This window comes from Cebus imitator, unplaced genomic scaffold (genome assembly GCF_001604975.1).
Source record: "Cebus imitator isolate Cc_AM_T3 unplaced genomic scaffold, Cebus_imitator-1.0 Scaffold140, whole genome shotgun sequence".
Taxonomy (NCBI): Eukaryota; Metazoa; Chordata; class Mammalia; order Primates; family Cebidae; genus Cebus; species Cebus imitator.
In genome coordinates this window covers 2,721,169-2,736,854 of record NW_016107455.1, presented here as the reverse complement: position 1 = coordinate 2,736,854, position 15,686 = coordinate 2,721,169, and the positions used below count along the sequence as shown (strand labels likewise).

At 44.2% G+C, this 15,686-nt stretch overlaps 2 pseudogenes; one reads left to right on the top strand and one right to left on the bottom strand.

Moving 5' to 3' along the window:
- The first annotated feature begins 5,649 nt into the window (after positions 1 to 5,649).
- On the top strand, positions 5,650 to 5,769 carry LOC119473213 (annotated as a pseudogene).
- Positions 5,770 to 14,645: 8,876 nt separating this feature from the next.
- On the bottom strand, positions 14,646 to 14,930 carry LOC108313616 (annotated as a pseudogene).
- Positions 14,931 to 15,686: the final 756 nt, after the last annotated feature.

The following is a 15,686-nucleotide window of genomic DNA, read 5'->3' as shown; positions in this document are numbered from 1 at the left end:
AGGTAGAGTCTCATTCTGTTACCCAGATGAGCAGCACAATCACAGCTCACTACAACCTCAAGCAATCCTCCCACCGCAGCAGAGTAGCTGGGACCACAGGCGCCCATCACCACACCCGGCTTTTTGTAGTTTTAGTAGGGATGGGGTTTCACCGTGTTGGCCAGGATGGTCTGGAACTCCAGACCTCAAGTGATCCACCTGTCTCGGCCTCCCAAAGTGCTGAGATTACAGGCATGAGCCACCCGCGCCTGGCCAATATTTTTGTCACAGTATCATTTGTATGTTTTTAAAGAAACTAAAACGTTAATATTAAGGAATTGGTTGAATTAATTATGGCACATCTGTAATGTGACATTTCATGGAGGCATTTGGAATGTTGTTATAAATGATCGTTTAATGTCTTGGGGAATTACCTACATTGCTAAATTTCTTTCCTGAAGAGTAATGGCCTTCCTTCCACTTTCACCAATATTCTGTATTATCACTTAAACATTTCTGCAAAATGACAGGTTCTTGCTATTATCAATTTGCCTTTGTTTGATAACTATAAATTAACATTTTAATTAAACGTTTATCTGTTACTTGTTCTTATTCCTTTGTGATTTGTCTATTCAAATTTCCGTCTACTTTTCTATGAGAATGTCCATCTTTTTCCTGCCAAAATTTTAGTATGTATTTTGTATTTTGAAGTCATGTCAAATTTACAGAAAAGTTGCAAACACAGGGTAAAGGAGCCTTTTCTTTCCTGAATCACTTGAGATCTGATGCGTCACCACGCCTTCAAAATAGTTCACTATTTAAAAAAAAAAAAAAAAAAGGCTGGGCACGGTTGGCTCACGCCTGTAATCCCAACACTCTGGGAGGCCGAGGCAGGTGGATCACCTGAGGTCAGGAGTTCAAGGCCAGCCTACCAACATAGTGAAATCCCGTCTTTTTTTTATTATAAAATAAAAATAAAAAAGGTCAGCCGCTGTGGCTTACACCTGTAATCCCAGCACTTTGGGAGGCCGAAGTGGGTCAATCACTGGAGGACAGGAGTTCAAGACCAGCCTGGCCACACATGGTAAAATCCCATCTCTACTAAAAATACAAAAATTAGCGAGGCATGGTGGTATATGCCTATAATCCCAGCTATTCAGACGCAGGAGAATCACTTGAACCCAGGAGGCAGAGGTTGCAGTGACCCAAGATCATGCCACTATACTCCAGCCTGGGCAGAAAGAGTGAGACTCCATCAAAAAAAAGAAAAAAAAAAACGTCACTGTGTATTTCCTACATAGCCACAGTCCTACTGGCAAAATCAGGAAATGAACATTGATATTTGTGACAGATTATAGCATCCAAAGACAGCTGCAGCAGTATCTTACAGCACACATTCTTTTTCAGCGTGACCTCAACACTCCTTCCATGGAGAGACGGAAGTCTGTCTCCTTCCTCTTTAATTTTTACAGTTTTTTTTGTGTGTGTGTTTTGGTTTTTTTTTTGAGACGGAGTTTCGCTCTTTTTGCCCAGGCTGGAGTGCAGTGATGCCATCTCAGCTCACTGCAACTGCTGCCTCCCAGGTTCAAGCAATTCTCCTACTTCAGCCTCCCAAGTAGCTGGGATTACAGGTGTGTGCCACCACCACACCCAGCTAATTTTGTATTTTTACTAGCAACAGGGTTTCTCCATGCTGGTCAGGCTGGTCTCGAACTTGCGACCTCAGGTGATACCTGCCTTGGCCTCCCAAAGTGCTGAGATTACAGGCATAAACCACCATGCCCAGACCAATTTGGGCAGGTTTTTTACTTGCTTGTAACGAACAGAATGTAGCAGGAATGACACTGTGTGGCTTCAATGGCCAAGTCAGAAAAGGTGATGCAAATTCTGTCTTGTTTGCTAGAATGATTGTTCTTGGAGCCCACAGCCTCCATATAAGAAGTCTGACTGAAGCCACCGTGTTGCAAGGAAGCTGGATATATGGAGAGGGCACCTGTAGGTGCTTCCATCAGCAGTCTTGGTCAAGTTTTCCCAACCCATGTACCAGGCATGTGAGTTCACCACACAGAGAGCTAATCACTGAGACACCAAGTGTTGCCAAGCAAGAAGGCTTTAATCTTGGCTGCAGCTGAGGAGATGGGAGCTCAGCCTCAAATCCATGCCCCTGACTGCCTAAAAATAGGGGTTTATATAGCGGGGAAGAAATGTAACAATGTGCAAGAAAACAAGAAGCAGGGAGGAGCAAGGAGGCATCTGGTGAGTGACCAAGATTGCAGATGATTCCAGAGACCCTGGCATAGAATTACCCCCAGGCTCAAGTTTTCCCAGCTGAGGCCCCAGAACTCCTGGGGCAAGGACAAGCTGTCCCTGTTGAGCCCTTTCCAAATTCCTGACCTACAGAATGGCTGGTGCTGAATACTGCTAAGTGGTCTGTTACTCAGCTATGATGACTTGAGTGATACACTGCTTCCGTGGAATCCTCGGACCTCATTCAAGCTTGACCTCCTGTCCTCAAAATATCCTTTATGGTAGAAGGATCCACTTCAGGACCAACCTCAGTCTTCTCCAGTCTGAACCAGTTTCTCGGTCTTGGCAAAACTCATATTACTGAAACTTGCCCAGTAGGCCCATAGACAGTTGCTTTTAGATAAACATAGAAATGGACTCTTCTGCTGTTAAAGCTTGAAACTCATATCTGTTTTATCCAGCTTCCTTCCTCAGGAAAGGACCTTCAGTCCTCTCAAGAAAAGGATCAATGAAACTGACCAGATCACCACCAGATTCTTCTTCGGGGCTCCCTAGTTCTTGTTTTCTTACACGTTGTTACATTCTTCCCTGCTATATAAACCCCTAGTTTTACTCAATCAGGAAGATTGATTTGAGGCTGTGCTCCCATTTATTCTGCTGCAGCACGTATTGTAGCTTCCTTCCTTGGTGATACTTAGTGTCTCAGTGATTGGCTTTCTCTGCAGTGAGCAACCCAGTGTTTTGGTTAAATTACCTTGATAAGCTTTTGAAGATTATAGACCAGCTATTTTGCACCATGTGCCTCACTTTGGGTTTGTTTTTCCTTCATGACGGGATTCAGTTCTGTATCTTTGGCGGGGATGCCACAAATGTGCTGATGTGTTCTTCTTGCATCCTATCAAGTGGCTTTTAATGTACTCATTTCTATTCATACAAATGCATAGTTTCTTATTTTATCTAATGAGTTATAATCTGTTGCTCTCATTATTTGTTTTGTTGCTTAAATTGCCACAGATTTTGCTAGCGGGGGCTCTTGAAGGTGAATATTATGTCCTGTTGACATCTCTCTCTCATTCTTAAAGCATTTTTTTTTTTCACTTTCAGGCTCATCCCGTACTTTCCCCACCAGTCTTAGAATCAGCCACTTTTCCAGGGAGATCTGGTTCCTTTTTTGGAGAATGGTATGTAGAAGCCAAAATCTGGGCATTACATGTGCTCATTGTTCTTAGGGCATTACTGCTCCCAGTCCTGAGCTAGGGACTATATGTATTTATATATTATATACATATACACACTTATATCTATATTTCTATATCTATCAACGTGTGTTGAAAAATCATGAATTTACACTAATACCTCCAATTCCAATGGTGTGCCCCAGGATTCATTCACGTTTTCTTTATTCCATGTTTGTAACTCCCTTCTCTGACTTTACTGTCAGAGGGTAAGCAGGTTCCTCCCTGTTATCCTTATTTGATCACTTCTCCTGTTTGCAGTCAATCTTCCATCACCAGTGCTGCCTCCTTCCTCTTCACTCTTCTTGGGCTCTAAAACCTCCTGTCAAGGTGCCAGTGACCCTCCCCACACAAACACTCTTCCACTCACCTGTGCTTCAACATCACTCACTGGGACACTGGGACAGACGGTCTCCTCACCCCACCAGGCTCCAGCATCCCGTGTTTAGCCTCCCACTGCCTGGCATGCTCCTCACCCCACTCCGTCACTGAGCTCCCATGCTGGGCTTCTCCCTGCCCCACTCCTACATGGAAGCATCCCTTACTATGCTTGGGATCTGATACCACATGCTGGACTGCCTCCTTGTGTGGATGCCTTCCCCACCCTGCTAGCCTGTCTTCCCCACACCACCCCTCTCAAGCCTGACTCCTTGCACCAGGCACCCTCTGGGGGAAGATCCTCCTTACTCCATGTGGGTTCCCACACCCATGCTGCACTGGGCCCCTATATGGGCCCCCTCCTCGCCCTGCTCTGCCTCTAGCACCCCATGTGGGGGCAATTCTCTGTGGATGCCCTCTTCACCCTGCTTGGGATCTGACAGTCTGCTCTGGGCCACTGGGGCTCTCCACCACCCCCACCATTGGCAGGGATGTGTACCTTGCTTTGCCCCACCCAATGAATTTAGGACCAAATTGTTCAGGAAGGAAGGGGAAGAGAAGGAAAAGGAAGGAAAAAAAGCAGAGCAACAAGAGTAAGGGCAGGAGGGAGAATTTCTTACTGATTTTTAAGAACTCTTTTTTATATATTAAGGGCACTGTATTAGTTAGGATCCTCATATATATATATATATACACATACACATATATATGTATCTTTTTCCTCTGCTATTTGTTCTGTTCAGGCCAGAATGAGATGATTCCCATCTACACAGGGGAGGGAAATCTGCTCTACAGAGTCCACTAATTTGAATGCTAATATTATCCAGAAAGATGCTCACAGACACACCCAGAAATGTTTAATCTGGGCATTCCAAGGCCCAGTCAAGTTGACATGTAAAATTAACCATCACTGGTTGTAATCCTTTGTCAATTACATATACTATATTGCATTTATTTTTCCTAGTTTGTTGTTTGCCTTTTAATTCTGCTAATTTGTTCATTTTTAGTTAAAAAATTACTTATGTTCAATCTGTAAATGTTTATTATAGAAAAATGATGAAATACAGAGAAGCAAAAGAAACCCAATCATAACTGAATTGTCCAAAGATGAGCCAATGTTAGTGTTATTTTCCAGATACTTACTTTTTTTTTTTGGAGAGAGAGTCTTCTCTGTTGCCTAGACTGGAGTGTAGTAGTGTGATCTCAACTCACTACAGCCTTCACCCCCCCAGGCTCAAGTGATTCTCCTGCCTCAGCCTCCCTTGTGGCTGGGACTACAGGCATGCACCAACAGGCCTGGCTATTTTTTTTGTATTTTTAGTAGAGACAGGATTTTGCCATGTTGCACAGGACTTAGCCTCCCAAAGTGCTGCAATTATAGGGATGAGCCACCACACTTGGCCTCAGATACTTTTTTTTTTTTTTTTTTTGAGACAGAGTCTAGTTCTGTCGCCAGGCTGGAGTGCAGTGGCTGGATCTCGGCTCAATGCAACCTCTGCCTCTGGGTTCAAGCAATTCTGCTGCAGCCTCTGGAGTAGCTGGAACTACAGGCACATGCCACCATGTTCAGCTAATTTTTTGTATTTTTAGTAGAGATGGAGTTTCACCATGTTAGCTGGGATGGTCTTGATCTCCTGACCTTGTGATCTGCCCACCTCGGCCTCTCAAAGTGCTGGGATTACAGGCATGAGCCAATGTGCCCAGTCTAGATACTTTTTTATACTTTTTTTTTTGTGGTGTTTGTATTTTCTTTAGGGTTAAAAATATTTATTAAGTATTTACAATATGCTGGTTGAGAAAGGAGAATGTAGCCTATGGCCATACCACCCTGAACGTGCCCAGATCTTGTATGATCTCGGAAGCTAAGCAGGGTTGGGCCTGTTTAGTACTTGGATGGGAGACCGCCTGGGACTACTGGGTGCTGTAGGCTTTTTTTTTTTTTTTTTTTTGAGACAGAGTCTTGCTCTGTCTCCAGGCTGGAGCACAGTGGTGCAGTCTCAGCTCACTGAAACCTATGCCTCCCAGGTTCAAGTGATCCTTCCACCTCAGACCTCCCGAGTAGCTGGGACTACAAGCACGTGCCACCATGCCCAGCTCATTTTTGTATTTTTAGTAGAAACGGGGTTTCACCATCTTGGCCAAGATGGTCTTGATCTCTTGATGTCGTGATCCGCCCGCCTTGGCCTCCCAAAGTGCTGGGATTACAGGTGTGAGCCACCAAGCCAGGCTGGGTTTTTTCAACTTCCTTTTCCTTGTCAACGTCCAACTATCTCTGGCCCCTTAGCAATGCTCTGTCCATCTTCTGGCTGGTCTGCCTGTCCATTTTCTCCTGATGGATTTGCTGCTGGAGAGGTCACCTCTGGCCTGGCTCTTGTGGGCAGTGTGCTTTATGGCAAGCATGTGATCCAGTTTCCAGGGACAGCATGACCTTGGCCCTGCTCCTTCAACCTCTGACCCTTGCGAGATCAATGCACGGAGCAGGGAGCAGGGAGCATCTGCGCTAAGGAAGGAGTCCCTCTCATGGCCACCGCTTCAGCTCAGAGCCTGGACGGCAAAGGGATCACGATGGGAGATTTCCTCCAGGGAGAGGATGCATGTCCTCTATGCCCGGCCGCCGTAGGCTTTTAAAAAAATAAATAAATAAATAAAAAGAGAATGTAGATACATACACCAGTCTTCATGTATTATAGGAAACTTTTAAAATAAAAGCCATCCTAATAAAATGCAAAACAGCAGTAATTATGACAATCAGTGAAAATATAAAGGGATTTCTGGATTATTGGGCAGGACTTCTGTACTATCTCCTGAATGCCTACAGGCAACATTAATAAATAATTTGGTACTGGTAATTATCATTTCAACAATTTATCTACTGACAGTTCACCCTTGGGAAAAAATCTTAAGAGTTTTTCTACGCCTCTTTAAACAAACACTAGATCAACATTTTAGAACCTGTTCTTTCTTTTTAGAATGTATCACACACTTCATCATGACAGTGTTACTGGAAAGGGTCCTGATCCAAATTCCAAGAGAGGGTTCTTGGCCCTCAAGCAAGCAAGAATTCGAGGTGAGTCCATAGAGTAAAGTGAAAGCAAGTTTATTAAGAAAGTAAGGGAATGAAAGAATGGCCACTCCAAAGGCAGAGCAGCCCCAAGAGCTGCTGGCTGTCCACTTTTATGGTCTTTTCCTGATTATATGCAAAACGAAGGGCAGATTATTCATGAATATTCCAGGAAAGGGGTGGACAATTCCTGGAATTGAGTGTTCCTCTCCTTTTTAGACCGTATAGGATAACTTCGTGACATTGCGATGACATTTGTGAACTATCGTGGCACTGGTGGGAGTCTCTTGGCATGCTAATGTATTATAAATAGTGTATAATGAGCATTGAGGATGATCAGGTCACTTTCATTCTCATCTTAGTTTTGGTGGATTTTGGTTGGTTTCTTTACTGCAAACTGTTTTAACAGTAGGGTCCTTGTGACCTGTATCTTGTTCTGACCTTCTCTCTCATCCTGTGACTAAGAATGCCTAACCTTCTGGGAATGCAGCCCAGTAGGTCTCAGCCTTATTTTACCCAGCCCCTATTCAAGATGGAATTGTGGCTGGGCACGGTGGCTCACTCCTGTAATCCCAGCACTTTGGGAGGCTGAGGCAGGCGGATCACGAGGTCAGGAGTTTGAGACCAGCCTGGCCAACATGGTGAAACCCCATCTCTACTAAAAATACAAAAATTAGCTGGGATGATGGGGTGTGCTTGTAATTCCAGCTACTCCGGAGGCTAAGGCAGGAGAATTGTTTGAACCAGGACCCGTGAGGCGGAGGTTGTAGTGAGCAGAGATCATGCCACTGCACTCCAGCCTGGGCTACAGAGGGAGTCGCTCTGGTTCAAACGCCTCTGACAATGGTACATATTAATTTTAAAAACCATTTTAAAAGGCAAGACATGGCCGGGCGTGGTGGCTCACACTTCTAATCTCAGCACTTTGGGAGGCCGAGGCCGGTGGGTTACCTGAGGTCAGGAGTTCAAGACCAGCCTGAAAAACATAGTGAAACCCCGTGTCTTCTAAAAATACAAAAATCAGCTGGGTGGGTGGTGGGCGCCTGCAGTCCCAGCTACTCCAGAGGCTGAGGCAGGACAATCTCTTGAATTCGGCAGGTGGAGGTTGCAGTGAGTCGAGATCCCGCCATTGCCCTCCGGCCAGGGCAACAAGAGCGAAACTCCATCTCAAAAAAAGCACCACATGTTGGAGCGCGCAACGTTGTCTGGGGTAATAACGGAGGTTCGTTGTACCTGGGCCGAGGAAAACTAGGATGCCGACACAAACCAGCAGTTTAATAGGAGAAAAGGAAGACCTCTCTGCGCAGAGAAGGGTTCCAGAGAAAATGGGTGGCGGCTTCCGTCGTGAAACGCAGAAGGTTTTATAGATGAGCTTGAGGAGGCGCTGTCTGATTTACATAGGGCACAAAAGATTGGTCGGACCAGGTGTGTCATTTGCATAGTGCAGAAGAACTGGTTAGGACTAGGTGTGCTGTTTGCAGAGCACCTGAAGAAGCTGGCCGCCCCACCCTCCCCTTTTGTTATGCGGGTGGTTCTCTACCTGGCCAGCGCCATATCGCCTGCTTTTCTGTTGTACACATGGTGACAAAGAAAAGGGAGGATGGAGCCTGCACGTTGAACATGTCAGGCCCTCAGGCAGTCCTATTCTACAGGCACAGCTGCCGGCATTCACCCGTGCAAGCTTCCAGCTTGCTTGTCTGTATCTGCAGCTTGATTTTTCGGGCTGCTCTTTGTTGGAAGAGAAATGATTTGGGGGCTGCTTTTTGTTAAAAGAGAAACCTTGCTGAGGACTCTTTGCCCTCACTATCTGCCTAAATCTTTCTAGCTCCTGTATGTGTGTTTATTGTATCGATATGCAATCATTTATTTTATTGATCTCTTATTGTTAGAGATTCAGTTGTTTCTGTTTTGTGGTTGTAGTTTGGAAATTTTATTCTTTTACATAGGCAAACTTACCAGTATATTATTTTGTGTTTTCTTTCTCCGATATTAAGCTTGGAAAGGCTTTCCCTAGCCCAAGGTGCATTAACGTAACAAATATTTATAAAGCACCATCCAGGTGCCAGGTTCTGTTCTAGGTGCTTTGGGTCTATCAGTGAACAAAACAGATAATTACCTATTCTTCTGGAGCTTACAGTTTGCTGGGGGTGAGATGTAGGGGAGGAAAAATTGCTTCTTCTACCATTCTAGGTTTTTTTGTCTGGTCTATGAATTAAATTGATATAAGTTAGATTGACAGGAGTAAAACAATTGTTTTTTTTGAGATGTAGTCTTGCTCTGTCACCCAGGCTGGAGTAAGTCGCATAATCTTGACTCACGGCAACCTCCGCCTCCCAGGTTCAAGCAATTCTCCTGCCTCAGCCTGACGAGTAGCCGGGACTACAGGTGTGTGCCACCACACCTAATTTTTGTATTTTTAGTAGAGACCAGGTTTCACCATATTGGCCAGGCTGGCCTCAAACTCCTGACCTAGTGCTCCACCCACCTTGGCCTCCCAAAGTGTTGCGATTATAGGCATTAGCCACCAGGCCTGGCCCAGAAAAACCATTTTAATTAGATATACAGATAAAGGAGTCCCACAGAAATATGAAATTCAAGAAGGTAGCCAGGGCCAAACACGGTGGCTCACGCCTGTAATCCAAGCACTTTCGGAGGCTGAGGCAGGTAGATCACATGAGGTCAGGAGTTGGAGACCAGCATGGTGGCAGCCGCCTGTAATCCCAGCTACTCAGGAGGCTGAGGCAGGAAAATTGCTTGCACCCAGGAGGCAAAGGTTGCAGTGAGCAGAGATCATGCCACTGCACTCTAGCTTAGGGGACAGGGAGAGACTCTGTCTCAAAAAAAATTTTTTTTCCTTTATAAAAGTTAATTTCACCAGGTGTGGTGGCTCATGCCTGTAATCCCTGCACTTTGGTAGGATGAGGCAGGTGGATCACCTGAGGTCAGGAGTTTGAGACCAGCCTGTCCAACATGAAGAAACCCCTTCTCTGCTAAAAATGCAAAAATTAGCAGGACATGGCAGCAGGCACCTGTAATCCCAGCTTCTCCCAGCTACCTGGGAGGCTGAACCAGGAGAATCACTTGAACCTGGGAGGTGGGGGTTGCAGTGAGTCAAGATCTCACCACTACACTCTAGCCTGGGCAACAGAGTAAGACTCCATCTCAGAAAAAAAAAAAGTTAATTTCCTTTACTAAAAGGGAAATGTCTGCTTTATTTTAGGCAGCTTAGTGAACTGAGTGGAGTGGGCAGTAAAGAGCTTTTTCTGCAATGGCTGATTCTCAATTTCCTTTTGCTCAAAATAATCAATATGCCAAAGTGGTGTATTTTGGGGTGACATGTTCTGAACTGCAGGCGGAGCAGATAATAAACAATAAACCTAATAAGTAAATTATACAACATGGTTAGGAAGTGACAAATAATATTGAGGAAAAAAAAGTAGAGCAGAATAGGGGAGAGGAGGGCTGCTAGGGAAGAGTGGGAGGAGTGGGAATGCCAGCCAGATACCAGGTGCTGCATCCCTTAGGATTTTTAGCCAAAAGGTGAGCTGAAACCATACACAGAAGGGCCCTACTGCTGCTGGACACTGTCTGGTGTTTGGTACAACATGGCCAGTTTTTCGTCAGTTACTGAAATGGATCATGGTTTCTTGGTTAGGCTCTGGGGTAAGTGGGTGGGTGGCTTGCACTGAGGCCACATTGTGTGAAATGTAATCTGTCTTTTTCTATTTGAGACGGAGGTTCATTCCTGTTGCCCAGGCTGGAGTACAATGGCGCCGTCTCAGCTCACTGCAAACTCCGCCTCCCAGATTCAAGCAATTCTCCTGTCTCAGCCTCTGGAGTAGCTGGGATTACAGGCATGTGTTACCACGCCCAGCTAATTTTGTATTTTCAGTAGAGACGGAGTTTCTACATATTGGTCAGGCTGGTCTCGAACTCCTGACCTCAGGTGATCCGCCGCCTTGGCCTCTCAAAGTGCTGGGATTATAGGCGTGAGCCACTGCGCCCAGCCATGATCTGTCTTTTAATGTTAGAATCACACTCGGCTCAGCAAGATGCTAACTCCATGACACTCACTCAGGGTGTGAGAGCCGCTAAGGGGACACAGTGATTCCCAACTCCCCATCCCGAACTATTAATAGTTACTAAGTGGAAGAGGAATCAAAAAGGCTTACACGATTTAAAATTGTTTCTGTGTCCCTATGTGTACCCCTGTCTTCTTATAGACCTCAACTCGTGTTTCACATTTAACTCCTTAATTGCTAAGGAATTCATTTTGGAATATGATACTATGGTGAAGTTCTAACTGTACTTTTTTCCCCAAAGTGTTCACAAAATTGAGTCTTTTTTTCTTCTTAATCTGAAGCATCACTTTATTGTGTTCTGAATTGAATATTTAAGGGCACACCACCAAACACCTGCTTTGAAAGCTGACACTAGTTCCTTAATCATTCCTCTTTGCAGGTGTACTGCCTCCCTCGACCTCACATGATTTTACGATTAACCAGTCACATTTTTCCATTTGCCTATAAAGATACCCTGAGTGACTTGCAAAATCTTAGCTGAAATTCAGCGGCAGTAATATGTTAAATTAAACTAAATTTAGCCAGAGGATGTGTCTGTACCTTGAGCCCATAATGCACTGCAACCTAACTTAGTATGCTAACAAACCAAAAGCCTAACTTATGAGTAAATATTTTGTGTAACGATTGGCAGAGTCTCAGCCAATCACAGCAGCCACGCTTCTGCCAATCTCAGGCTGCCAACAGATCCAACCACGTTCAAACAAGGCCAACTCAGAGCTGTAACCAGTCAAGCTGTTTCTGTCTCTCAGTTCTATTTTCTGTACGTAAATGCTCCCTGACCACGTTGCGAAGTAGACTTCTCTGAACTCCTTCTGGTTCTGACGGCTGCCCAATTCACAAACCATTCTTTGGTCCATTAAACGCTGTTAAAATTAATTCATCTAAAGTTTTGCTTGGCTGGGCATGGTGGCTCACACCTGTAATCCAGCACTTAGGGAGGCCAAGGCCGGCAGATCAGTTGAGGTCAGGAGTTCAAGACCAGCCTGGCCAAGATGGTGAAACCCTGTCTCTACTAAAACTACAGAAATTAGCCAGACATGGTGGGTGCCTGTAGTCTCAGCTACTCGGGAGGCTGAGGCAGGAGAATCACTTGAGTCCAGGAGGCAGAGGTTGTAGTGAGCTGAGATCCTGCCTCTGCACTCCAGCCTGGGCAACAACTACACCTCAAAAAATATATATAAGTAAAGGTTTTTCCTTTAACAGGTATAATAATATATATATATATATATATTTTGAGGCAGAGTTTTGCTCTTTCACCTAGGCCGGAGTGAAGTGGTGCAATCTCAGCTCATTGTAACCTCCGCCCCACAGGTTCAAGCGATTCTTCTGCCTCAGCCTCCTGAGTAGCTGGGATTACAGGCGTCTGCTACGACACCCGGCTAGTGTTTTGTGTTTTTAGTAGAGACGAGGTTTCACCATGTTAGCTAGGCTGGTCTCGAACTCCTGACCTCAAGTGATCCGCCCACCTTGGCCTCCCAAAGTGCTGAGATTACAGGCTGAGCCACTGCACCTGGCTCTTGGTGGTGGTTTGAGGTATAGAGGCTTCCAAAGGCAATACTAAGTAAAAACAGGTATACATCACTTCAGAGCCTTAAATCCATGAGGGCTGGGAAAGAGGAGGATGAGAAGTGAGGAGAAGCAGAGGCAGTGAGGATGAGGAAGGACAGGCATGGAGAAAGGGGGAGTGAGGAAAAATACTGCCCTCGCTCTTTATCCCTAGCCATGGGCTAGTCTAGTTCAAGCTTCTGACTTGTCCCTACTCCTGGGACCCCGATCAGGTGCTGAATCGGTGCCAACATTCTTCTTGCCAAAGCCTGCTTGGACAAGGTTGCACTGCCACCCAAGATGGCTGGCCGACTAGGTCTGTGGAGGCCATTAGTTCTGGTCACCACCCATTCCTGGCTCCTCATTCTTCCTAAGCATGGGAGGATTGTACTTGCCAACTATTGTTGAAGTTAAGCTTGGCCATGAGACTTGCTCTGTCACTCCTGGGTGACGTTTTCTGAGCCAACATGTGGCTCGCCTTACTCTGTTTCTTCCTGCCAGAGTGACCAGCCATGCTCCAGGTGAGGGGTTGTTCTCTCATCCTGGGTCCCGGAAGGAGGAAGATACATGCTGTGCAGTAGGTGGACCCAGGAGTGGGACATCAGCATTGTTGCCTGAAGGCACTGCAGTTTGGAGTTATATTGTTATTGCAGCGTTACTTATCCTATCCTCACTGATCCTGTGTCTTCCCAGTCAAAATTTAGGACCCCAAATTAAGATAACTTCCCATCGACAGTATCTCCCCATTCTTCTAGATTTACTTTGTAACATATTTCATTAGATTTATTCTTAGGTATTTTATATTTTTATGCTATTGTATATGGCAACTATTTTATTTCATGTTTTTTCTTAAAACATAGAAATGGAATGGTATTTTGAGCTCGTTTCTAATACCTTACTAAACTTATTTAAAACTGGACAGGGTACAGTGGCTCACACCTGTAATTCCAGCATTTTGGGAGGCGAAGGCGAGTGGACCACTTGAGGTCAGGAGTTCGAGACCAGCTTGACCAACATGGAAAAACCCCGTCTCTACTAAAAAGTACAAAATTAGTCAGGCGTGGTGGCACACACCTGTAATCCCAGCTACTTGGGAGGCTGAAACAGAAGAATTGACTGAACCCTTGAGGCAGAGGCTGCAGTGAGCCGAGATAGGGCCATTGCACTCCAGCCTGGGCAACAAGAGCGAAACTCCATCTCAAAACAAAAAAACTTACCTTGCTTTTCTTTATGGATTTTACTGTGTTGAATTTTCCATACATCATGTATTATATGCAAATAATGACAGTTTTTTTTCTTTATTTTCAATGATTTCTTGTCTACTGCATGAAGCCAACACAATGTTAAACAAAATTGGTGATAACAAGCATCTTTATTTTGTTCCTGATCTCAAAGGGAACGTTTTCAACATTTTACCATTAAATACCAAAATTACTATAGGTTTTATTAAGATGCCCTTCTGAAGTTAAGGAAGTTATTTTCCAACCCTGGTTTGCTAAGAGTCATGAAAGGTGCCAGGTACAGTAGTTCACACCCAGCAGTTTGGGAGGCCAAGGCAGGAGAATTGCTTGAGGCTGGGAGTTTGAGACCAGCTTGGGGAAGATAGTGAGACCCTGTCTCTCCAAATCAATCAATAAGACATTAATATAAGAAATAAAGTATGCATATTCATACAATAGAATACTCTGAAATTATGCAAATTATGTTTTAAAAAAAAAAAAAAAAAAAGACTCATGAATGAATGTTAAATTTTATCAAAACAACTCTCTTCCCTCTATGTATTGAGATCTTAATATGGCTTGTATCCTTTATGCTGTTGATGTGATAAGTTATGTTGATTAATTTTCAGATGTTTAAACCAACTTTGCATTCCTAGAAGAAATCCAACTTGGTCATTCACAAATCGGCTTGGAAATATTTTGCTTAGAATTTTTGCACTTATATTCATGATTGGGATTGACCTATAATTTTCCTTTCACCAAATGTTCAGGTAGATGTTGTAAAATTCTTGCTGGCTTCACAAAATAAGTTGGGAAATAATATCTCTTATTTTATTCTCTGGAATAATTTTCTTTTTTTTTTTTATTTTCAATATTTTAATGCAGTGCACATCAGTGTGTCTGGTTCATTTCAGTTCCTTTATGGCCAAACCAGGGGGCAGGGACTGCTTCAGTTTCTCTGCCTTCTCTCTGTCAGTGATGACCAGGGTGTAAAGGTATCTGCTGCATCAAACTTTAAACTTCACCTTGTCCTTATTTTTCTTGATCTTGACAGATTTGGCATCCTTTTGTCGGGCTGTGAGCAGAAAGTCCTTGATTTCCTCGATTTTCTGAGGCATGGTGACAAGATGAGCTGGGAGCAGGCGCGGACCCGGACAGTGAGCAGCAACCGGGAAAGAGGACGAAAAAGAAAGAGACTTCCGTTTCCGAGCTGTTAAACCTCTCTGGAAGAATTTTCAAGATCAGCACTGTTTCTTCCTTAGGTGTTTGGCAGAATTTGCTAGTAAAGTTATCTAGGCCTGCAGTTTTCTTTGTCAATTGACTTTAAATTATGCATTAAATGTGTTTTATAGTTATATGACTATTCAGATTTTCTATTTCTTATGTCACTTTTACTAACTTGTGTTTTCCAAGGAATTTGTACATTTAATTTAGCTTTTGTTTTGTTTTGTTTTGTTTTGTTTTTTTAGACAGAGTTTCACTCTTGTTGCCTAGGCTGGAGTGCAATGGCACCATCTCAGCTCACCACAACCTCTGCCTCCCGGGTCAAGTGATTCTCCTGCCTCAGCCTCCTGAGTAGCTGGGATTGCAGGCATGCATCACCACACCCGAATAATTTTGTATTTTTAGTAGAGATGGGATTTCTCCCTGTTGGTCAGGCTGGTCTCAAACTCCCGACCTCAGGTGACCCGCCTTGAGTGCTTCCCAAAGTGCTGGGATTACAGATGTGAGCCACCGCGCCTGGCCCACTTGGTTTAATTTTTCAAGTTTATTGGTATAAAGCTGTTCACGTCTTTTTTTCTTATCTTTTTAATGTCTGTGAAATCTATGGTGAGATTTCCATTTTCATTGCTGCCATTCATTATTTATGTTTTTTTCTGTATTTCTATCTTTCTTGTCAATCTTGCTTGGGATTTATCAGTCCCTTCCATTCTTTCTT